The sequence below is a fragment of the Moschus berezovskii genome, chromosome 12, assembly GCF_049115385.1.
Source record: "Moschus berezovskii isolate FMDL1 chromosome 12, NW_MosBer_1.0, whole genome shotgun sequence".
NCBI classification, from domain to species: Eukaryota; Metazoa; Chordata; class Mammalia; order Artiodactyla; family Moschidae; genus Moschus; species Moschus berezovskii.
This window is the reverse complement of record NC_142471.1, coordinates 34,726,844-34,752,907: the sequence shown is the minus strand read 5'-3', so window position 1 is coordinate 34,752,907 and position 26,064 is coordinate 34,726,844. Positions and strand designations below refer to the sequence as shown.

The 26,064-nt window shown below is 45.6% G+C and overlaps 1 long non-coding RNA gene across 1 annotated transcript in view; it reads right to left on the bottom strand.

The window, feature by feature from the left end:
- Positions 1-1,151: 1,151 nt before the first annotated feature.
- Positions 1,152-26,064, bottom strand: part of LOC148775969 (uncharacterized) — an 86,664-nt gene continuing 61,751 nt past the window's right edge. Inside the window, exons 2-3 of the long non-coding RNA XR_016038747.1 lie at positions 21,302-21,411; positions 1,152-1,272 (exon numbers count right to left, since the gene is read on the bottom strand). This is a non-coding gene — a long non-coding RNA (uncharacterized LOC148775969). The remainder of the gene's footprint in view (positions 1,273-21,301; positions 21,412-26,064) is intronic.

Genomic DNA, 26,064 nt, shown 5'->3' with positions numbered 1-26,064 from the left:
GAAGATGCCAGGGTTCCTGCTCAGCAGGTCCACCCACCCACCCACCCCCAGCCACTCTGCTGACTGACTGATGACAATTCACAGTTGCCTCTCTTCCAGAGACTTGGCTGAGCCACGTCACCTTGCCAGAGAGGTTATAGCTCCATCCCAGGGATACCAACAGCTAATGACTAATTGATACAGGGATATAAAAGTCTAGCCCCCTTGCTCCAAGAACAGATGATTCCTGCAGCAGAGCCCCACCACCATGGGTCAGGCTGAAGGTAGACTATTCGCAAGCATATCCCTGCTCAGTTTCTTCTCCTTTCCTAGCCTTACTCCCCAACCCACCCCAGGCTATACTGAAGAGCACCCCCTGAATGAATCACAGAAACCTGAATCCCTTTTCAGGCTCTGGGAAATCAGCTAAAGATAGGTGGTATCAGGGGTGGACCTAGGAATCAGATCTCAGGATGGGATTCTGGGGTGCATCACTCAGGGCCTGGAGGCAGGTAAGAACTGGGAGTCCAGAGCATGAGGCGGCAGTGCACTCGCTGATTTTCACCTGTGGTGCCTGGGATGGGACACAGGTAGAGGAGGAAGCACAGACTCATGCAACATCTCTGGAGCCTGAGTGATGCAGGAGAAAGGATAGAGAAGGAAATGGCAACCCACTCCAGTCTTCTCGCCTGGGAAATCCCATGGACAGAGGAGCCTGGCGAGCTACAGTCCAGGGGACACAAAAGAGTCAGACACGACTTTAGTGACTGAACAAAAACAACCAAAAGGAGAGAGGGTAAGCATCAGTTCAGTTCAGTTCAGTTCAGTCGCTCAGTCGTGTCCGACTCTCCGCGACCCCACGAATCACAGCACGCCAGGCCTCCCTGTCCATCACCAACTCCCGGAGTACACTCAAACTCATGTCCATCGAGTCGGTGATGCCATTCAGCCATCTCATTCTCTGTCATCCCCTTCTCCTCCCACCCCCAACCTTTGCCAGCATCAGAGTCTTTTCCAGTGAGTCAACTCGTCGCATGAGGGTAAGTATAAGGGCCATCAAATTGGTAGCTGCTGCAGAACACTCAACGCTTTGAAGAGAAAATAGCAAGTTTGGGACAATCAATCATTAATTTAAAGCAATTACGAGAGGCAGACAACTTCTTCAATGGCATTTACAGAGTTCAGTTAGACCACAGACCTGGGGCTAGATCCAGGACACAATCATAAGACTAGCAGAACTTGGAGAAGGTTGCCTTCTCAGGCCCAGCAATTCTCATACACCAAGTCAGAGCCCTGAAAGGAAGAAATGGGATCCTGAAATTGGGGGTGGAGACATGTAAGTAGATACACTTGAATCCCCTGACTCCCCACCTCCCCTAAACATTGACTGTACTGAAAATGCCTGCACTCCTTTTTTTTTTTAATTGAAGGATAATTGCTTTACAGAATTGTGTGGTTTTCTGTCATACATCAGCAAGAATTAGCCATAGGTCCACCCATTTCTCCTCCCTCCCAAACCTCCCTCCTCTATCCCTCCCCATCCTCCCCTCAGCCAGTCACAGAGCCCCTGTTTAAGCTCCCTGAGTCACACAGAAAATTCCCATTGGCTATCTATTTTACATGTGGTATTGTAAATTTCCATGTTACTCTCTCCATACACTTCCCCTCTCCCTCCTCCCCTCCCCATGTCCATAAGTCTGTTCTCTATGTCTGTTTCTCCATTGTTGCCCTGAAAATAAATTCATCAGGACCATCTTTTTAGATTCCATATATATGCATCAGTATATGACGTTTATATTTCTCTTTCTGACTCACTTCACTCTGTATAATAGGCTCTAGCTTCGTCCACCTCATTAGAACTGACTCAAATGTGTTCCTTTTTATGGACAGGGAGGCCTGGCGTGCTGTGATTCATGGGGTCGCGGAGAGTCGGACACGACTGAGCGACTGAACTGAACTGAATTGAACTGAATATTCCAACATCCATTCATCTGTCAATGGACATCTAGGTTGCTTCCATAGTCTAGCTGTTGTAAACGCTGCTGCCATGAACACTGGGGTACATGTGTCTTTTTCAGTTTTGGTTTCTTCAGGGTATATGGCTAGGAGTGGGATTGCTGGGTCATATGGTGGTTTTATTCCCAGTTTCTTAAGGAATCACCATACCGTCTTCCACAGTGGCTGTATCAGTTTATATTCCCACCAGCAATGCAAGAGTGTTCCCTTTTCTCCACACCCTCTCCAGCATTTACTGTCTGTAGACTTTTTGATGATAGCTATTCTGACTGGTGTGAGGTGGTATCTCATTGTAGTTTTGATTTGCATTTCTCTAATAATGAGTGATGTTGAGCACCTTTTCACATGCTTGTTAGCCATCTGTATGTCTTCTTTGGAGAAATATGTTTTTAGGTCTTTTCCCCTCTTTTTGATTGTACATCTCCCTGTCTCCTGCTTTGTCTTTACAGACTCAGATGAGGTTGGTGGCTTAGAGGACAACGCTAAGCCTCCTGAGGATGCGCCCCCACCTCCTCTCCTGGCCACCAGAGCCACAGATAGAACCAAACTGCAGCATGGCTCACTGGGCAAGTGCTCAGCCTGCTCAGAGAAAGAGAGAGATTAAATGCCAAAGCAGCTATGAGACCCAGCTAATACGAACCAGCACAAACCTGAAGGGTATATCTGGAAGTGGATGCTGAAGGAGGAAAGCAGAATATAAAGCTGGATTTAAAAGCTTATTGACACAGAGGCACTCCTAGATCACAGGATTTAACTCCCGGGCAAAGAAACCTAGAGGGCGGTTCTGACATGCTGCTCGTATGGCTCTCAGAAGCTGCTGTCACAGGCTTGTAGGGAAAGGGACCCAAAGACTCAAGTGAGACTACTATTCGACCAGCAATCGGGGACATATGGCCCTTAAAGCGTAAACCATGTGCTCTCCAGCCTTTATAGAAAACATGTGCTGGTTTTGAGATGGTTAATAATAACATAAGGTTCCCAATAGCTAAGGGTATTAATAGAGAAATGAATGAGATGAACGGATGAGTCCAATGCCAAGATTAGATACTCCAGTGGAGGTTTATAGTTCTTTGCCCAGTTTCTAGACTTGAGCCAGTTCTTAGACCCAGAACCGATTAACTAGGCCCCATAAGACAGATCTTGCAACTTTATAGTAAATAACCCATGGAAGTCATTCACCACTGGAACTATTATCATTTATTCAAGGGAAAGGAGAATTACAATGGGAAGATGGAATATCTAGACTTTTTAACGGATGTTAGATACAGGATCTAAGCTACTACGGGTACCTTGAGACCCAAAGACCTACCATGATTCCTTCATTATAGTAGAAGCATATGGCAGTCAAATAAAATATTGAATCATGGTCCAGGATCGGTGGTCATTTCTCAGTTCCCAAGTATATAATTGGAATATATCTACTTAGCAATGGTTCCTTGACAGGTAGAGTAAAATCTCTTTTAGTACCAAGTGGAAGTTTCTCAAACTGTCCCTATCCCTGGACCAAAGTGGTAAATCAAAAACATTACTACTTCTCGCAGGAATGGCAGAGATTAGTGTCATCCACAAAGATTTTAAAAGTGCAGAGGAGATGGTCCCTATCATATTTCCCATTTAATACACTAGTCTGGCCTCTGCCATGGCAGATTACAGTGAACTACTCCAAACGAAACCAAATAGTAGCCCCACGTGCAGCATTTCAGCTTGATGTGTTATCTCAACTAGAGTGAATTAGTATAGTTACAGGTAAATGATAGGCAGCTTTTGAGCTGATAAATGCTTTTTTTCCCATACCCAGCAGAAAGGAGTACCCAGAACAGTTCATATTCATGAGGGATGAACAGCAGTATTCATCCACAATTCTCTTTTCATACTCTCACAAGACTCTATTCATTCTCCTTCATTCTGTCATCATATATCCAAGGGGGCCTGAAACATCTAGGCATTCCACAGAACATCACTGTACTTATGACATCATGTCATCAATGTCATCAAACCTTTATAAGTAAGAAGTAACAAGAGTATTTGATCATGGGACACCAAGTAACCATGAGACCAAAACAACCCACTGGGATCTGGGAATGTCAGCAATCATCAGAAATTGGACATGGTATACCCAGGATCATGTTCAAACAGGTCCAAGGATAGAAGTAACTGAACAAACAGGGGTCCCATACTCCATGTCACTAAACATGTTTGCCGCAATGTCTCTCCCTCAACTCACACCTATAGTCCTATGAGAGGTTCCCCACGACCAAGTGACAGAGGAAGAAGGAGCTCAAGTTTGGTTCACAGGTGTTGGTACAAACAGAAAATGGACACTGTCGCACCACCGCCAAACTCAGGGGACCCTAACAGACAATAGTAAGAAGAGGTCCTTCTAGTGCAAAAGTTTCAGGCAAGGCATCTGATCATCCACTCTGTGTGAAGAAAGAAGTGGCCTAAAGTTAGGACATATGTAGACTGATGGGCAATAGTGAACAACAGGGCTTGATAGCCAGGAGTCTAGAAGGAACGAGATTGAAGTCCAGGGACGAGGAAGTCTCGTGTAGAGGCTTGGGAATGGGCTCACAGGAGTGAACACAAGTGTGAAGATGCCATACACCAGGGATCACCTTCTGTGAAAGACTAAACAGGATGACTTAGCCAGGCAATGTTAGCTAGTCTCAGTTCTTGATCAGCAGTAGTGTGCACAATGAGCTCATAAACAAAGTAACCACAGTGGCAGGGACTGAGTTAGGTACAAACCCAACAGCGTGGGCTTCTTGTTAGCCAGGTTTATCAAGGTTCTATCACCGCTTCCTGGGTTACTGGATCAGCAGACACAGAAAGAGTTTCTATACTGTGAGGGATCACTGGCCCTGGTCATCATAAAGAAGTGTGGCTTGCGTCCAGATAATGGGAACATGGAGAAATGTGTTTGGAACTCACGTGATTCACTGGAGTGTGTCTGGTACTCCCATACCTAGTATTGTGTATAAGGAGCAGGTGCACCAACCACAGCCTGAGAATGGCAGAGTAACCAGGTGCTCAGACTCCCTTAGAGATGAGTGCCTGGGCCACCCCACCTGGCAAGCCACCCAGACCAGCAAAAGTGCTAGCCAAGGATCAGAAGAATCGAAAGCAAATAGAAGAGGAGGAAGATAATGATGACCAACTGTGGTCTTGAGATTGTGGCAATAGGAACTGTAGCATGTCCCACTAATCCTCCTCCTAAAAGTTTCCCCAGGAATTACAACCATGGATTTCTCGAGAAGCTGGCACCAGGTGGGATGAACGGAATGTGAGAGTCAACAGGATCTCAGTGGTGCGAGTGGTGGGCTGAGGTAGACAAAGTCAGTGCCTGGCACAGATGCTCTTACCTGGCCTGGATACCCATCTCCCAACTGTTGTGAATGTTGGCTGCAAACAGTCACAGCTGCCTCCCTTCTCCAGAGAACTGTCCTTGGCTGGCAGGAGCTGCTTTGCCCAGAGATCACATAACCCCAGCATTGGTCTATAGCCAATGCCTGATTGAATTGGGAGTATAAAATGTTGCTCCTCTTGCCTGAAGGGGGAACACTTTACAGTGTGGTTTACAATTCAGGACCCAATCACCTCCTTGTGGATCAGATCGAGGCAAGATTTGACCTCAGCTTTTTCTCTTTCTCTGTCCTGCTTTACTCCCTCCATTAAAGGCATTTCCTAAGAACATTCCCTAATAAACCACATTCACCTGAACCGCAGCTTCAGGCTCTGCTGCTAGGAAACAAGACTAGGACTTTCTTTTGTCTGTCTTATGTATCACTAAAGCCTCATCACCAAGTACCATGATGCCTAGCAAAAACTAAATGCATGCATGAGTGAATGGAACGGGGCGACTCAGAAGTCAAGTGCTTAGCCAAGACCACCCACATCTTAAGCAGCCAAGCCTTGACCTTGATTTGAACTTGAACTTGATCTTTAGAGACCAAACTCTGACACAGCAGTGCCTGAATGAATGAATGGCAGAAGGAATTCATGCCTAAACAAAGGTTGCCTCTAGAAAGAACCGTTCTAGGTTCCTATGGCTGACCCACTAATACAAATGACTCAAAGCTTTGAAAGTTTTAGGGGGACAAAAACCAATATTTTTCAAATCCTGCCATGTGCTGGGCACTTTACATGCATTACATCATTTCACTTTAATAATAACTATTTTAGGGACTTCCCTGGCAGTCCAGTGGTTAGGACTCCATGCTTCCACTGCAGGGGGCACAGGTTAGATTTCTGGTCAAGGAACTAAGATCCCACAAGCCAGGCAGTGCAGCTAATAATCATTATTTTAGATAGGTCTTATTAACATCCCCATCTTATAAATGTTCAAGGGATTGCCAGTAAAGCAGAGATCTCAAATTCAAGTGCCTACAAGGACCAGAAAGGTATGAAATAAGCAAAGGGGCCCCAAAGGCCTGGCATCGCTCTAATCATCAGGACTGCCCCGAGAGGTCTTCTCCTCCCATTTCCCAGGCAGGACCTCCTCCTACCCCACAATTTTCATGTCCACAAGCCTGAAGACATAGTCAAGGCTCTGGGGAGAAGGGAAGGTTATCTCACAGCTTTCAGGATCTGGTTTGCTTTCTCCAGTGATAGGGGGCAAAGCATTACAGGCCAAGGAAGGAAACATTCCTAACCCCTGTCACCCATCATCATTCCTCACGCATTTCAGACATCTGCATGCTCTGATCACTTTTACACCTCAGCTTGGAAAGGTGTTACCACCAATCTGACAGGTGCAGAAGCCAACGCTTAGAAAAATTCAGTGACTTGCCCAAGGTAACCCTGCAGTGTTGCTAGTGCCAGACTTGAGTTTCCTGAGATTTCATCTACTGCTCTTTTTACAAAGCCCTCCCATGTGTACCTGGGAGCCACAGAGGGTTCTGCAGGCCCTCCTGCCCTCAGCTGGGGTCCTCTGGAAACCCCTCTAAACATACCACTGGGTGTGCTGGCTTCCACTGTGGTCCTGCTATCTGTCCCCAATCCCCAGCCTGTACTGAGAGGTTTATTTGCTTACTGAAACCTTGGGCATTGAAATGGCCAAGGAGGACTCTGTAATCACGGGCTGCTGCTGTTGCTAAGAAACAGGTCCTTTAAATTCAATTTACAGAAAAGATAGAGCAAGAGAGTGAGAGCAGGAAAGGGATGCTTGAACATCTGGTTCTCCTCCCTGGCTGTCTCCAGTGACTGCGAAAATGAGATAAGTACATTCCAAGATGGATGCTGGCCCTCTCTAAGCCATTTTCCGACTTTCCTCTAAGCTGATATTTCTGGTCAGCCTTGGGTTTGACAGGTTGTGGAGAAGGGTGGGGGGAGTGCTCTTGCGGGAAGCCTGGTGGGTTTAAGAATTCCAGGCACCTTGTCTCCTCCAGGAATGACTCAGATGCCCCTGAGCCACTGAACTAACCTGGTTCTTAAGTCTAGGGCTCTCCACCCCCTCTCTCACTGTCAGAATAATCATTCCACATATTGATATAATCCTCTTCAGCTCACTCTGGATTTCACACATGTTACCTTAGCTCTTATGGAGGAAATATTATTCTCTGCATATCACAGATGAGGAGGAAATTACGACAGTTAGAAAATGCACCTGGACCAGGAGTGGAGGGGCCGTGAGTCCTAATCCCAGCTCTGCCAAGAACAGGCTCAGCTGCTCACTCCCCTCTTTGGGCCTCAGATAACCCAGCCTTAAACTGTGAGGTAGGGTTAGATCACAGTTTCCCACAGTGTGTGCCGCAGAGCAACGTTCCACGGGTGGTTACTGGGTACCAGGTTAAAAAGGAATCCTCTGGTCAAACAAGTCTGGGAAAGTTAGTTAAGTTAGTTAGGTGGTTAAGTTAGTTAGGTCTCACTATAAGATTACTCAGAGCCTTGAATGCTTTAATGTGCTGTAGAAATCTCCAAGAGCAGCTATCTTAGCTTGGGTTTCCCCCAGAAGCAGGCTGTAATACAAGAATTTGAGTGCCAGCAGTTTATTTGGGAGGTGATGTCAGGGAACCCTGGTAGGGAAATAAAGAAATGAGATAGGGGACTTCCCTGGTTGTCCGGTAGCTAAGAATCTGCCTTGGAGTGTAGGGGACCTGGGTCGACCCCTGGTGGGAGAACTAAGATCCCAACATGACTCTAAGCAATTAAACTCACGCAGAAACTACTGAGCCCATGGGCTATGGAGCATACATGCCACAACCAAAACCTGGTGCAGCCAAATAAATAAATATTATTTTTTAAAAAGAAGTGCGATAGGAAAAAGAAGGCAGCCATGAAGGAGGAGTTACCAAGCAAGTTATCACTGTGGGCAGCAGGAGCTTCATCCACAGGAGATCTTTGGGACATGGCGGGGGATATGTGCCTCAGAGTTATACTATCAGGAGTGAGGGAGCTGGGGTATTTATACCCCAACTGTGGCCAGTCACTGAGGTGGGCTAGGGAGGGGTGTCACTAACTGTCATTAAAGGTCCACTACTTCTTGTTTCCCAGGCACAGGAAGAAAGACTTCAGAGGGGCTTCTCTTCCAGATGCTGATAGCTGGAAGTCCAGCCCAGTGCACTGGCTTGGCAAATGTGGGAGTGATTGGTGGTACCCCAATAATATCTTCTATATGGAAGAAAGCTGCAGTTTTCAAGGCTGATTCAATCACCAGACTCTGAGGAAAACAGCTCCAGGGCCTCATGATCCATGGAAGAGTCCATGGAAAAGTCCATGGAAATATCAAGCTAGGCCCTCTCCAAGGGATGATGGGTGGCTCTACAAGTCTGAGGTAATAACCTTATAAGGACCAAAGAATCACATTTGCTCATCATCTGTTCAGTCACTCAGTCGTGTCTGAGTGGACTGCAGCACACCAGGCTTCCCTGTCCATCATCAACTCCCAGAGCTTGCTCAAACTTATATCCATTGAGTCAGTGATGCCATCAAACCATCTCATCCTCTGTCGTCCCCTTCTCCTCCTGTTTTCAATCTTCCCCAGGATCAGGGTCTTTTCCAGTGAGTCAATTCTTCTCATTAGGTGGCCATAGTATTGGAGCCTCAGCTTCAGAATCAGTCCTTCCAATGAACATTCAGGATTAATAAATCCTTTAGGATTGACGGGTTTAATCTCCTTGCATTCCAAGGGACTCTCAAGAGTCTTCTCCAACACCACATTTCAAAGGCATCAATCTTTGGTAATCAGCTTTCTTACTAGAGAATTCCCTGATAGCTCAGTTGGTAAAGAATCTGCCTGCAGTGCAAGAGACCTAAGTTCAATCCCTGGGTCGGGAAGATCCCATGGAGAAGGAAATGGCAACCCACTCCAGTGTTCTTGCTTGGAAAATCCCCTTGGTCAGAGGAGCCTGGCGGACTGCAGTCCACGGGGTCGCAAGAGTTGGACATTACTTAGCAACTAAATGACAGCTTTATTTACAGTCCAACTCTCACATCCATACATGACTACTAGAAAAACCATACCTTTGACTAGATGGACATTTTTCAGCAAAGCAAAGTCTCTGCTTTTTAATATGCTGTCTAGGTTTGTCATAGCTTTTCTTCCAAGGAGTAAGCATCTTAATTTCATGGCTGCAGTCACCATCTGCAGTGATTTTGGAGCCCAAGAAAATAAAGTCTGCCACTTTCCATTGTTCCCTCATCTATTTGCCACGATGTGATGGGACCAGATGCCATGATCTTTGCTTTTTAAGTGTTGAGTTTTAAACTATTTCACTCTCATCTTTCACCTTCATCAAGAGGCTCTTTAGTTCCTCTTCACTTTCTGCCATAAGGGTGGTGTCATCTGCATATCTCAAGATATTGATATTTCTCCTGGCAATCTTGATTCCAGCTGGTGCTTCATCCAACCCTGCATTTCACATTATGTACTCTACATAGAAGTTAAATAAACAGGGTGACAATATACCGCTTTGATGTATTCCTTTCCCAATTTCAACTACTCCATTGTTCCATGTCCAGTTCTAACTGTTGCTTCTTGACCTGCATACAGGTTTCACAGGAAGCAGGTAAGGTGGTCTGGTATTCCCATCTCTTGAAGAATTTTCCAGTTTGTTGTGATCCACACAGTCAAAGGCTTTAGCATAGTCAATGAAGCAGAAGAAGATGTTTTTCTGGAATTCTCCTGCTTTTTCTATGATCCAACGGATGTTGGCAATTTGATCACATTTGCTCACCACCTCCCCAAAGCTAGACAGATGAATCCTCACAGACATGAGATAAGTTTGTCTCTGATCTGCCCCCAGTTCATCCTTCAGCACTTTCAACCACATTTCTAAGATGCTGCCTTCTGACCTAGGTTCTAGACTGGACCATCCCAGTCTGACCACATACCCATAGAGCAGGCTCCTGCTACTGCGTATGTGCAGGGATATCATCTCCCTGCCCCCAGGAGTCGCCCGTGTCGGTCCCTCAGGTTGGCTGGAAACAAGGAAACTATTTCAGAATGCCTCCTCTGCTCACCCCTCTCCCCACACTGGTGGGCTGGATCTGCAGCCTGATATTTGAAAGCCAAATAATAATACTAATTCCAAGAGAACTAGTAGCAGGGGTAGCAGGGTGGTTTAGAGCATAGACGCCTAGAAGCAAATTATATCTCCACTACTTACTACCTGTGTGACCTTGAGCAAGGTACTTAACATCTCTGTGCCTCAGGTTTCTCTAAAAGGGATGATAACAATGCTTCCCATGTAGAATTGTTATCACAATGTGTTAGTTACTCTTAGAATGTAGTGCACGGTGCCTGGGGACAGTAGGTACTCAGGAATGATATCATTAAGACAGCCATATGATAGCGGCTAAAATGGCAACCCACTCCAGTATTCTTGCCTGGGAAATCCCAAGGACAGAGCAGCCTGGCACACTACAGTCAGTGGGGTCACAAAAGAATCAGACATGACTTAGTGACTAAACAACAACAACGCTTTTGAGCTCTTATCCCATGCCAGTCACCATGGTAAACATTTTATATATATTAAATCATATAATCCTAAGTATCTACCTATCAAGTTATGCTATTATCCACATTTTACTGATGTGGAAACAAGGCTCAGAGTAGCTATGCCACTGGTCCAAAGTCACAACATGGGTAAGCAACCAAGAAAAATCTTTTATGTCTCCAGGAATGGTTGCCCAAGAATGGAAACCTGGGAAGTGTGAAACAAGGTTTGGTGCAGCTCAAAGGCTACTGAGGGTGACTTCTAGGTGATTAGGCCATGGCTAGTTCTTTCTCTTCCCTCACCCCAGAAACCTGCAGAAAATACATAGTTCTCCTTGGGCCCCAGGAGCTGATACTTGGAAGTCGAAACTTTCCACCTCTGTCTTCTCTGCCTGCCAGAGCTTGTCCTTAGCCATAAGGCCCTCTTCCTCCAGGAGGCCTTTTAGGATCCTTCCCACACCCAACTGCAAAGAGGTTTCCCTCCTTCCCTTCCTGGTGAGAGTTCTACCTCAATTACACTCTCTTGGCATATTAACTTCCTGACACCTTCTATGTGTAGGTCTCTTAGCACACTGGATCTCATAAGAAGGTGTGGCTACCCCAAAAATGCAGAGGCATTGCCTTCAACCCTAGGCTACAAGGCCTAACCCAAATGGTATCTGTCACTGCTTCAAGCGGCCTAACACTGAGATGGACCAGAGAAGTCATCTCTCCCTGAATTTTACAGCAAGAAGCACCAACCTGCTTCACTCACCCAGTCAGGCAGTGGAGGGACCAGACTCAAACCCAGGACTCTTGACTTCCAGGCCAGAGCTCTCACCCTGAGGACCTGGAGGACTGTCTCCAGGATGACTCAGGATATTGAATTAACAGGCAACATATACAAGAAGGGACTTAATACACACGCATTTCCCCACCACCACCACCCTCAGGATATTGGGTTCCCTGCTCATCTCCCCGACCTGCTCACTCCCCTTCTCCTTCTTGTGGTTTCTCTGCAATTACAGTCCAGTGTCTGTGGGTTTGCATCCCATCGATGAGACTGAAATGCCAGCCATTAGTCTCCATTCTTCACACTCTAAAATGAGAGGGCCAAGATTAATGAAGCATCTTCTCTCAATCAAGAAGCCATTTCAGGCTGTGCTTTTTAAGCCCAGTGAGTTGTGCAGATGAATTAATACTGCCTGACCTTTTTATTTTCCACTGGAGGATTGGTGTTGCTCCCCTATCCCTACACTGTTTGAGGAGCAGTCCTGCTCCCAGCCACTTGGTTCAGCAGCCAGAAGTGTGAGCCCAAAGTGAGGGTGTCGCCTCACAGCACTGAGGGCAGATCATTCCCAGGAGTAGTTGGGTGAGGGGAAGGAGGTTGATGTAGCTTGTAGAGGCTCCTCCTACTCAATACACCCACACCTAACAAAACACAAAGGCAGACAGAGGACTCAACAGGAAAGTGTTGCCAAGCCAAGTCCTTGATGTGCAGTGGGGGTCCCGGAGCCGAGACTGGAGCTAAGCCAGGGAGGGCAACATTCAAAACAGCTAACAGCAAAGTGTGGCATGAGCACCGGCCAATCAGGGCAGACACCTGCCATGAACCTCCATAAGGCCAGCCAGGCACATCCCAGGGGCTATCAGCTGTGGACAGAGCATTTGTTCTCCCAAGAAATGAAGGAGGTTGGGGTGTTGATCCAAGAGAGAGAAAAAGTCAGCAGAGAGAGAAGAGGATCAAGTAACACAATGGAAGAGTTGAACTCAAGTCATGGAAACAATCAAGGGACATTATATAAAAGCAACATCTAATCTTAAATCTTAGGTTGCTTGTGTTTTTGCAAGAGAAATTACTCCCCTTTAGTGAAGGACTCTACACACAAATGTCTATCTATGTCTGTGTGTGATATAGCAGGGGTGGGAGGGTTGTAGGGGGAAGGGGCTGAATTATACATCTGAATCCCCACATTTCTGGACAGGAAGGTATTCTAGAGTAGGGGGCAGATGAGCTGGAACTTTCAGAATGAGTAGGAGCTTTTCAGTGTGAAGATCTCTCTCCCCTATGCTTCAGAAGTGAATCTGGTCCTGTTTCTACTGAAGAATCAGCTAAGCTCTGTCCATATCTATACAGGTCTCTTCCTAGGATGTGAGCTCCTTATTGGAGGGGTCCTGCTTCTTTCATCTCTGCATCCTCAGCACCCAGCATATGTTTGACCAGAATCACTGGCCCATCTTTCCCAGCAGGGTATAAATGTACTCAATCAGGAGCGAGTCGGAAGGTGGAAGAGAAGCTGATAATAATCATGGCAAGGGAGAGGTCATATGCAAGATGATGTTGATGAAGGCTATTCTCAAGACAGAAAGTGCTGGAAGAAGAAACTGTGGGTATCGGGCGGATGAGTAACAATTTCTGGCTCATCATCTCTTATTTCGTGAGTGAAACTTGTAAATGCTCTGTTTCTGTGTCCACTGAATGGACCAGTGTCACCACACATGCAGTTACACACCCCCACACCGATAACAATAATGATGATGGTGATATGAGTAGATCGGTGTTAAGAATCATAATGCTTGTTCTCAGTGGTACACATTTCAAAAAAAAAATTTGTTTTTGCTTGCATTTCTGTTTATTCGTTCAGCCAACCGAGCACCTCCTATGTGCCAGCAGCTTCACTAGGTGTCAGGATTAAATACAGTCCCTCGACCTCAAGAAAAGAAAGCGGCCACTTCAGACAGGAATCACCTGAGATTTTTCTTAGTTTATGATATGTCATGGGAGCACAGGGAATGGAAGGAGGAAGTGTCAGCTAGCTGAGCCTGGAAAGAAAGATGGGATTCAGGCAGGAAGAGGAGCACGAAGGGCATCCTGGGGAGAGAGGTGGCGTGAGTGATAGTCTTATTGTCTTCATTTGTATTTGGGTCTCCTTTTATAGCATGTTAATACATTTTTTTTTCTGCTTAAAAATTAAAAGCAGGGCTTCCCTGATGGCTCATTGGTAAAGAATCCCCCTGCTAATGCAGGAGATATGGGTTCGGTCCCTGATCCGGGAAGATCCCACGTGCCATGCAGCAATTCAGCCCGTGAGCCACAAATATTGAGTCTGTGCTCTAGAGCCTGCGAGATGCAACTACTGAAGAGCTCGTGCTTCACAACAAAAGAAGCCCACACACAATACGGACTAACCCCCACTCACCACAACCAGGGAAAAGCCAACACAGCAAGGAAGACCCAGCACTGCCAAAAAGAAAGAAAGAAAAGTACCTTTTAAAAAGAAAATGGCATTTAGAGCCTGGAGCAAGATACCAAAGTTGTAGCAACAGATGAACTACAAAAAGAAGGTGCCCTGGGAAGGAGGCTATGCTTACCACCTGCAGTGCCCTGTTAAGGAGTCTGGACTTTATTCAGCATGACACCATGGAGGGTTTCTAAGCCTGGTGATGAGAGCCAGAGGCAGACAGCTGGCCATTTTCTTGAGGCTGGGAAGATCTGTTTCCAAGGCAAGCTCCACTGGAAGGCCCACCCATCATCCCCAAGGCTCCCATGAGCACCGCCCTCCTGTGCAGACATTAGTACTTGGGCTGTGTCAGGGCCAGGAAATACTTCACTCACATGAAATCATCCTTCTCCCACAGCGTTTCTCTTTTCCAAAAAGAAAAGCTGGTCTCTACCCAAGGTTGTGTGCTCAGGTGTGGCTATCCTGGTGAGATCAGTGCGTGGGGTGGTCTCCATGGAGATGCCATGTTGGTTCAGGGTGGAGGAGCAGAGCCATCCCCACACCTGTCTGAGCCTGCACCTGGGCAAGCTCTGCATTTTCCAATAGGACTAGGTAGCGCACATTGTCGAGAATGAGTGGGTCCACCCAGGAAAACTTTCACTAAAGACAAAGCTAGAAAACTAGCCAGCAGGAGGCAAAACCCATTCACAACATGAACAGAACCCAGCATTCGCCATGACCCTAAGGCTCACTCACAACTGAAACACCCAATCTAAATGTCTGCCTTATTTGGTGCTGCTTTTTATAGCCTATCAATAAATATTTTCTGTTTAAAAAAGATGTTTTGACTTCCTTGCAGGAACATGTACTCTCCTTATTCAAAAAAAAAAAAGAAAACTAAAGCTTAAAGATCAAATTTTTTAGCAAACTGATAGAAATCCAAAAGGGAAATATATTCTAAAATATGCAAAAACAAGGCTACACACACACACATTCACCAAAAAAACTCACAGCAGCACATAAGCAAACCCCCAGCTCATTCTCCAGAGCTCCAGAAAACCTCCTTGCCCTTGGCAGCCAGGCCATGGAAGGCTCCCCCAAATCCCCCACCATCTGGCATTTTTGTCTGCAAAGCACAGGCCTTTCTACCCTGGGCTGCCTGCCCACCCTGTGGATGAGGCCAGGCACTGGTAAGGGCGGCCTGGGCTTTGCCTCCCTGCCACGGTAACCACCACATGCGCACACAAACACACACACACACACACACACACACACACACGCGCACATGCATATGCATAGGCACACGTGCACACACACTCTCAGCCCTGCCAGCTTCCTGGCCCTGTCACCGTAGCCTCAGGCCAGGGCAGCCTTGGCTCTCAGCTCTGTCCTAATCCCACCTTTCCCACACAGCAGCCAAAAAGGCACACATGTCAGGGAGGGGGCGGGGAGAGGAGAAACACCACAGGAAGGCAGCAGGACTCGGGGGAGGGAGCAAGGCCCTGGGGAGGGGGGCATGCAGGCAGGTGGCAGAGGGGCCCTCATTAGCTGGACCATCTGTCAGGAGTGAAGGAAAGGCACCCAGCTCTGCAGTCCAGGGCCCTGCCGTACGTAGACTCACACACTCTCACACACGTACAAGCACACACACAATTACACACACACACATATATTGACATCCACCCAGGCACACATACCCATAAAATCCTACACAAAGATATACACATCCTCCCCTACATGTGAACACATAAATGTACACAAATGACAACTCCACACACATGCACGAACATACGTGTGCACTGATATGTAGTCACACACACGTGCGTAACCCATGCACAAAGATGAACATAACTGTATGTACACATGTGCTTAAACTAACACCCATATGTAGTCAAACATACAGGCACAGACCCACACACATAAGCACATACTCCCACATGGCTACATTCTCTCTCCCCTGCAAACCCACGCCCGTCCACAAATCCATCCAGAGCTCTTCCCCACTGCCATCCCGCCAGGCCGTGGGTACTTCACCTCCATGCCCTGTGCCCCTTTCATGCTCCATACCCTCTCTTCCACCCAGCAGCCCTACAAGGCCTCGCTGCCCTGCCACTCACAAGTCAGGAGAGCAAGAGGTGGCAAAGACTGGATGAGTAAGAGTTCAACACCATAGTGAGAAGCATTGATCAGTCTTTTTCTGGGGATGCTTAAAATGTAAGGAGAAAGAGAAGGCAACTATCACAATCAGTGGCTCCCTGACTTCACTACTTTGCTAAAAGCAAGACCTAGACCACCAGAGGGCTACCTCCAAGGCCTGAGGCACTGTTAACACACCACTTGGTTGTGGTTGGGAAGATGGTAGGGTCTGCAGGTTCAGGGCACTGAGCTGGTCTGAGTCTCAGTAGCACCATACTTGGGCTGCAAGATCTTCGTTTCTTAGCATCTCCGAACTAAGATGGGGATTATACCTTCCTCACCAGAGTTCTGTGTAGTCTCATGAGATCACACCTGGACCGTGATCACCTGGTGCCTGGCACATGCTAAGAACTCAATAAACCTCAACTATTTCACTCTTTAAGACTATTATCCATATTTCAAAGTTTTATTAAAGAACCATAATCCAGGTGAGGGCTCCAGGTTATTTCAAAGCATCTTTTGTTTAGAGAGATGCAGATGTAGAGATTTGTGCACATAATGGGAGAGGGAAAGGGTAGGACAAACTTACTGAAAAATGCACACTACCTTGTGTGAAACAGACAACCAATGGGAAGCTGCCATATAACATAAGGAGCTCATCTCAGGGCTCCATGATGACCTAGAGGGGTGGGATGGGGATGGGGGTGGGAGGGAGGCTCAAGAGGGAGGGGGTATATGTACATATTTATATGCATATATGTATTTATGGCCAATTCATGTTGTTGTATGGCAGAAACCAACACAACATTGTAAAGCAATTATCCTCCTACTAAAAATAAAAATAAATAAATGAAGTATCTTCTATTTCAAGTGAACCAAAATCGTGTCCATGGGCTGGACTCTGAAGTCAGTACAGCCTGGCAGTACCAAACATCTACTGTGACCTGATTACGGTCTCCACCTGCAGCCATGGAGGAGGCATAACCTCTGTTCCCAGGAAGTTTAGCCTCCCCTGGAGACGAAAGAGAAGTTTGGAAACAAACACAATAAAAGGAAATAGATTAAAAATGGAGAAAACAATCCACATTCATATGCCAGTAAGGAAAATGAGACTTGGAGAAGCAAAATGATAATTTGCCCAAGGATGCACGGCTGATAAAGGGCAGGATAGGAGCCTGAGCTCAGGCCTATCTTGAGGTCAGATCTTATGCTCTTTCCACTGTAACGTGGAGCCCAAGGGACTCCACTTTTAGAGCAAATATAAACTCTGGCTGACTGGGTGGTGGGTTCCTATCAAGCATGGTCTAAACCTCTCAGAGGACTCAGACTTGATAGAAATAAAAAGTCAGAGAGAATGAATAAAGAAAATAAAATGGGAAGCTTTAAATCTCTCATCCATAAACAGCAGAATACATAAACAACCCAGGAATGGCCCTCATAGGAGATAACACCATGCATTTTTACAGAGGGACTTACAAGACCTGAATAAACGGGAAGATGTGCTATATTTATACATTTGAAGACTGACTATGAAGAAAATGTTCTTTTTTCCAACTTTACACAGAACTTTAACCAATTCTAATCAAAATCCTAAGGCTGTTATTTTTTGAACTTAGAAAAATCATTCTACATTTCATCTGGAAGAATGAATAAAGTTGGTCAAGAAAACACTGAAAAAAAGAAGCTTAGTGTGGAACTTGGCCTACTGGATGTGAAAACTTATTTATACATCTTTTAAATTTAAAACACTGATACTGGTGCAAGAACACATAGGTGAATAAAACAGAATATGTAGCCAGAAACAGATATTGGTACATGCGAGAACTTAATATCAGATCAAGGATGCTTCACAAACCAGTGAGAATAGGATAGATGATTCAATAAACAGACCTGGAGAAACTGGATACCTGGGGAAAAGTCCTGTTAGCGCCTCACTTCACAGCATATATCCAAATAAAACAAACCTAGAAAAAATGTAGGTGACTATGTATCTAGTTTCCCTCTCAACACAATCACGAATATTAGGAGGAGCCACAATAGAAAAGATGAAGATTGAACTCTGAACAAATTTGAAACTTTGAAAGACAAAAATCAACACAAGACAATGGTTGCAGCTGGTTGGTGGAGACAGAGATGCATTCATTACTGTATTCACTCGCTTTTGTGTGCGTTTGAAAATGACCATGGTTAAAAATAAAAGTTTAAAAAAAACATAAATTTAAAAGGCAAACAACCATAGAGAAAAATACTTTTTTAACATCCACGGGGCATATAAACCACTGTTATGTTTAAGGTGCAAAGTGCTCCTCCAAACGATTAACGAGCATCAGCAATTCTTTGGCCACCTAATATGAGCAGCTGACTCATTGGAAAAGGCCCTGATGCCAGAAAAGACTGAAGGCAGAAGGAGAAGAGGGCAACAGAGGATGAGATGGTTGGTTGGATGGCATCATTGACTTGGTGACTGAACAACAAGCATCAGCAGACAGGAAGTGGCTGTGAATTACTCTCTGAGCAGCCAGTCCCCCTTCCTTCTTCCTCACAGTCCTGGATTTCTCTTGAAACCCACAAGTTCTGGGGATGCTGACTTCACCCCCAGCCCTGAGGAGATCGTGTGACCTGACTACACCAAACAATGCCTCCCAGTCCCCAGTCACTGTCATTGGCTTGGAAGGGGCACGTGACCCCAACAGGATGAATCTCAGGGCTTTTAATAGGCATGGGGGCTGAGAAGTTACTTCTTTCCTGCTGGACTTTAGTGGAGTCCCAGAAGCTCCGGGAGACCCCTACAGCTGGGAGTGGTGAGAAGTCTCTCTGAAATAAAGCCCACACTGGAAAGCTGAACCAAGAAGAGATGAGATAGAGAAAGAGGGCTCAGTGATATTTTTTGGAATCCTGGACCAAGTTTCACCTAACGCTATATCTACTCCTATATAAATGCAAATAGAGAAAAATTACATTTTTTTGGATTTCTATTACCTGCAACCAGAAGCAACCAAACTAAAATGAGCTAGATGAGCCAGAGAGTGTAGAGATTGGCAAGCAGGCACCGTCCCCAAAAGGGAGCAGTTGGCAGCTTTTTGCATGTGTCCTAGAGGTGGGCAAGGAAGTTCAGCAGAGCTGGTGTGGGCAGGCTCCCCCTCGTGCAGAGGTTGGGTAGGTCTCACCCGTGCTCTGGTTTCGGGTCTGACACATCTCCAAGCTGCCCCATAACACCCTTCTCCTTCTCTCTCTGATGGAAGAGACTCGGATGCCACTTGGGCCCCTGGAGTCACCACAGCAGGCAGTTCCTCTCAGTAATGTAACTCACTCTGACTAGGAAGATGCTGAAGCATCTGGGGACAGGTGCTCTTGGGTTATTTTGTCAGAGATCCATAATATCCAATCTGAAGCTTCCTTCTCCTGCCCTGAGCTTGGAGACCAGATCAGGGACTCTTCCAGCAGAATGCCACCTCACTGGAGTGGTCAGGGTGGCATGGGGGTGACCAAGAGCTATCTGGGTGTGGCCTCTTCAACTTTACAAGGCCAAAAGGAGCCTTGTCTATGTACCCACAGAGGACCAAACTCAGGGACAGTTAAATCAGGACCCCTGTTGGACAAACCCAATCATCCATTGTGTTCATCCACAGGGCCGAACCTTTCTTTGTGGACCTGGAATGTCTGGGCCCATAGGCAGGGTCCCTGCATGCATCTCAGTCCCTGCAGCAATCTAGGGAGCATGATATTGGGGCCAATGAGGACACAGGTATTCCCCCAGGCGTGGGGAGGGCTGATGGTGTGAACTGCCCACAGTCTAGGGACGGTGCTGAGGGGACCCACGATCTATCCTGATCCTGGAATTCTGCCCCAACGTGTATTTGCCAAATTTGCTTCTAGGAATTCCACTTTTTAAGACAGCACTTTTCCATAACCACTCATCTTTTTAAAAGTTATTACTTTTCCTAGCTGTTATTTTTGGATTCTTTTCTAATTCCATTTTGAACATAATATTTGATAGACCCAAAAGAATGTAACAAATATGTTAAAATGCACAATATGAAAATGACTTCTCCCAACCTACCACCCCATCTGAAAGCTAGAACATCACCAGTAAGTTGTATCCGCTTATCCCACTGTCATACTTTGCCCCACTCAAAGCAGCCAAATCTTGATTTTTGTGTTTATCATTCATTTGCTTTTTGTGTGATTTTTTCACGTGAATGATTTACAAAATTAGAATCAAATTCTCTGTATCTTCTTATTTCACTTAACTTAATATGCTTCTACGATGTATTCATGTTGTTCCGAAAACTGAGGCTCATTCCCTTTCACTGCTGCATTACATCCCTTTGTGTAAATGTACTCTAACTTATATATCCATTCATCTGTCTACAGACATTTAAGTTGTTTGAGCTGGGAGTTTTCTGCTATACCAAACATGCTCCTATAAACATTACCATAACACTGGTTCCCACAGGCAAGAAGCTCTCCGGGCATTGCTGGGTCAAAGTGAAAGAAAGTGGAAGTCACTCAGTCATGTCCGACTCTTTGCAACCCGATTGTCTATACAGTCCATGGAATTCTCTGAGCCAGAATACTGGAGTGGGTAGCCTTTCCCTTCTCCAGGGGATCTTCCCAACCCAGGGACCGAAACCAGGTCTCCCGTATTGCAGGCAGCTCTTTACCAGCTAAGCCACAAGGGAAGCCCAAGAATACTGGAGTGGGTAGCCTATCCCTTCTCCAGTGGATCTTCCTGACCCAGGAATCAAACCAGGGTTTCCTGCATTGCAACTGAGCTATCAGGGAAGCCCAGTGCTGGGTCAGTCTATACTCAAATGTTCAGTTTCACGAGATTAGTTCTAACCGCATCCCCACATTCTCCCTTCAAGTGTGTGGTTGCCTGTATTATTATTCCTCATTACTCACTCCCAACCTATAAGGGGATTGATTATTCATCTCTACTGATATCTGTGGTATGCAGTGTCTTGCTTTGGAGGACATCTCCCTGCCAAGTGACTTGCTTTGACCAATGGAACACAAAAAAAGTACCAAGTACCTTATCTAAGCAGAAAGTTTAAAAGTCATCACGTGTTCTGCCTTTGCTCTTTTTCCCTCTGCCATGAGATTTTCATGTTCCCAGGGGGAGCTGTTCCTTCAGCCTGGACCCTGAAACAAAAAGACATGGAGCAGAGCTGTAGCCAACATAAATGATAAAAGACTTTGAGTGAAAGATAAAACTTTGTTGTTATAAACCATTGAGTTTAGAGGTTGTTTGTTATAGCATCATAACACAGCAAAGCCTGCCTGATACAAGACATTCCACTAATATTTACTGAGCATTTCCCACACATCAGGCATATGCTGGGTTCTGTGAAAGCAATGATGTCCAAGATAGACAAGGCTTGTGGCTTCATGGATCAAACTCTAGATAAGCAACAGATCAAAAAGGCTCTAGAGATTCCCTAGTATAGCTCTCAGGGACAAACTCGTCGGTTAGAACTCTTCCCATCAGAGGCACCATGCCTGATAAAGAAACGTGCAGTTTCCCCAAATCCTATTCAGAACAAGGATGCTTGCTGAAGTTTGGACAGAGGGGAAAAAGGCATGGTTGGGAAAGGCAGCTAAGAACTGAGCTTCTGCTCCAGAAGTGAGTAGACCTGAAGGAGCCCTGCTCCACAACTGATTCTGTCTGGATACATTTTTAAAAGTGAGGCATAATTGACATAATAATTGCACAGACTTTAAAAAAAAATGAAACATGTTCGTTGATTCTCAGAATGTCCAGGAACTACACCTGAAGCTCAGATAGATCCAGAAGCAAAGAACAGACTCAGGGCCTGTTCTTTCTAGTCTCAGCTCTGCTCTCCTCTGTGTTTGTCTTCATTCTCGATAGCCTCTTCTCTCCTGGTGGCAAACTGGCCACCACTCGGTACAAACTGCTCCTTCCTAGCTCTCAGACCACCACTTCAAACAAAGGTCCCAGGCCTGACTCCCAGAGTCCACGCCCGACCCTGAACCAGTCAATGTCCAGGGAGCTGAAATACACCAATTGGCCCAGGCCTGAGTCACACACCACTCCTGGAGTTGGTGATGGGGTCACCCTAACCAAAATCCATGGGCTGAAAACAGGGTACAGGTGAATACCCTCCAGGAAAATTAGGGTACACTTACCAGAAACGGAAACAGATGCTGGCCAGGCAAACCACAAATACCTATAACCAACTCCATCCCCCTTTACAATGGTACACTGGAGCCACCGAAATTGGCTTGTGAGAGGCGATCGTGCATCCCTTCCAAACTACACATTCAGTGATATCGCGTTAGTGTGAAATCACCGTCATGAAAGTGCTTACATCATGGGGATAGGCAGGTGCTACACATCAGGGCTTTCATTTCCTCAGAGGTTGTTACACATTTACTAACCCACCACTGCCCCATCCCTAAGTTTCCTATTGTTATCATTCCAGCTCTGCCCCATCTCACAGCACCAATTGCACAAGTCCCTGGCCTCTCTGGGACTTGATTTTTCCCAATTATAAAATGCAAAAGTTAAATTCACTCTTTTTGAAGATATCTTCCATCTCTGACAGCTGTGAGACCCTGAAGAGTGTGTGTGTATGCACACAAGTTCATGTTTGCTTTCTCTGCATCAAAAATCACAAATGCAGGCCTTGGCCATAAACTCCAATATAATTTGGTGAGCTGTACCTCTTGACTTGGGCTATTAAATCATTTTCCCTCCAAAGGTACACATGTTGTGGCATAAGGAGCAAACTGTTGACAGATGGTGGAGAAACTTCGCAGGCCCATAATTGAGACTTATTTTCATACATTCGTGCCAGTTTGAAATCTAATTGCCAATAAAACAATACTGTGATACTGCCACATCTAATACCTCTGCCACTCTCCAAAGTTACACTTGAATCCACTAGTAAATTCTAATCTCCCAGAGAAAAATATTTCCCCCTCTTCATCAGAAAAGCAGTGCTATAAATCCACGTACAGTGGTTCATTTTCAAATGCGAGCCTACTCTCCCTGGTCCCCAAAAAGCCCTCACTCGGCTAATGTTAGTGCCTGCCTGAGAGCTGTAGATATTCTTTGTTTACTTGACAGAGCACAGATGTGGTTTGGCGCAGCAGCAATGAGATCTTTTGCTGAGAAACGCTCTGACGGGCCAGTTTCTCCCCATCTTAGAATGACCCAGTACCACTCTTTGGAGGTCTTTTACCCCCATTAAGGTAACGTGGCTAGAGACCCAGCACCACCCATTGAGCAGGGTAAGATGGAGGAGCCCTGACCTCCCCTCCCCAGTTTTCTATTTTCACCCTCCTGATGAAAAGGTTTGCAGATAGATCAACCCAGATCAATCAGGGCTGTAAACAAAAAATGGGCTTTTGGCGCGATGAAGACACGCAAGGGCAGGGTTCATTTGTGTCTACTGAAAAACGCAATCTGTCACCCTAAACTACAAGCCTGCTAATAGTAGCACCAGCCATCCTTCACAGGCCAGAGCTCTGCCTAGTTTACAAAGAAATCCTCATTGCAGACTGAATCTATGCCATGTCTGAGCCCAGGGAAGGTGTGGTAAATACAGTGATTACGGTCCTTGCCTACATGGTCTTCACATTATGGCATGTGGGCTGTTATTTTTCCCATTTTAGAGACAATAAACTGAGGCTCAGAGTGGCTAAGTAAATTTTCCTTGAGGATGCACAGTGATTAGTGATGATTAGATCTCAACTCAGATTGTCTGAGTTAATTCCAAGCCCAGTTCTTGGAATCCTCCAGTTATGAGGATTAAGTGAAATTAACTATGGACGCTTAAAAAAGTTCAGTTCCCTTTCTCCCACCCCAGCCCCACCTCCACCTGTGTGGTCTCAGTTCTTCCACCTGATCTTTTCCACTTTCCACACACAGGGCCTTAAATGTTTGAAAATTATCACGGTGTTCTGAGGTTTCCTTTTCCCATGCAAAACATTCTTGGTTTCTTCATACATTCCCCAAGTCATCGCCTGACATCTAGATCACTATTTCTCAAGTGAGCACATGAATCATGCAGACAATTTGCTGAAATGCAAATTTTGACTCAGGAGTTCTGGGTGGAGCCTGAGCATCTGCATCTCTAACCAATTTCCAGAGGACACAAATGTTGTTGGTCCATGGAACACATTTTGTGTAGCAACCATAGGGCATAGACCTTCCCTGTCCAGTTTCAATAGCCACTGGCCACATGAGGTTACTGAGTATTTGAAGTGCTGTTGGGGCAACTGTTTTCCAGTTATCATGTATGGATGTGAGAGTTGGACTGTGAAGAAAGCTGATCACCGAAGAATTGATGCTTTTGAACTGTGGTGCTGGAGAAGATGTTTGAGAGTCCCTTGGACTGCAAGCAGATCCAACCAGTCCATCCTAAAGGAGATCAATCCTGGGTGTTCATTGGAAGGACTGATGCTAAAGCTGAAACTCCAATACTTTGGCCACCTCATGCGACGAGTTGACTCACTGGAAAAGACTCTGATGCTAGGAGGGATTGGGGGTGGGAGGAGACAGGGACGACAGAGAATGAGATGGCTGGATGGCATCACCGACTCGATGGACATGAGTTTGAGTGAACTCTGGGAGTTGGTGATGGACAGGGAGGCCTGGCATGCTGTGATTCATGGGGTCGCAAAGAGTCGGACACGACTGAGTGACTGAACTGAAATGAACTGAACTGAACTGGGGCAACTGAGGACCTCAATTTTTATTGTGCTTAATTTTAATCATTTAAATTTAAATTAAAAAACAAAAGTAGTATAAAATATTTTTCCACTATATACAACTTTTTGTTTCAGTGAACTACATTTCATTTTCACCATTGAAAATTTAGAGCTTGAACTGAGATGTGCTGGAAGTATACTGGATTTCAAAGACTTAGCATATAGGAGGAAAAAAGAGAATGTAATATCTCAATAATTTGTTCATATTGATTACATGCTGTACACTGGATTTCAAAGACTTAGCATATAGGAGGAAAAAAGAGAATGTAATATCTCAATAATTTGTTCATATTGATTACATGCTGAAATGATAATATTTTAGATAGACTGAGTTATCTAAAATATTGTACTGGCTACTAGAAATTTCTTAAATTTTAGATAGATAGATTGATATGGCCTGCATTGTAAAGCTGTCTCGTTGGAGAAGACCCTGATGCTGGAAAGGATTGAGGGCAAGAGAAGGAGGTGACAGAGGATGAGATGGCTGGATGGCATCACTGACTCAATGGACATGAATTTGAGCAAACTCTAGGAGACAGTGAAGGACTGGGAAGCCTGGCGTGCTGCAGTTCATGGGGTCACAAAGAGTTGGACATGACTTAGTGATGGAACAACAACAATATTTCTATTGAACAGTTACAGTCTAGATCATTCACCAGCCTGACCACTTTTTTTTTTCTGCTGAGCTCCAGCTTATCAACATTCCACTGGCACAAGGTCTGGACACTGTACTCACACCAATACCACCTGAGATTTATTGGATTGTTTTGCATGAGTTTGGGGGGTCAACCACACGACATCAACTCCCATGTCTTTTTGGCATGACCTGGCGTTCATCCAGCTCTACTCTAGCCCTGATGTGCATAGTCTAGATTTATCATTGTTAAGACACTGCAGGTTTTTTCCCGATTCAGTCTCTCCTGTTTGCTTCAGCCTGTTCTTCCTGCCATTCAGGGTCTCCCTTGCATCTTGATTCCATCATTCAACATATCCTTGCCAACTTCACAATATCCTCATATTTGGTAAACCTGCCTTATGTCTTCAACCAGGGCAGCAATT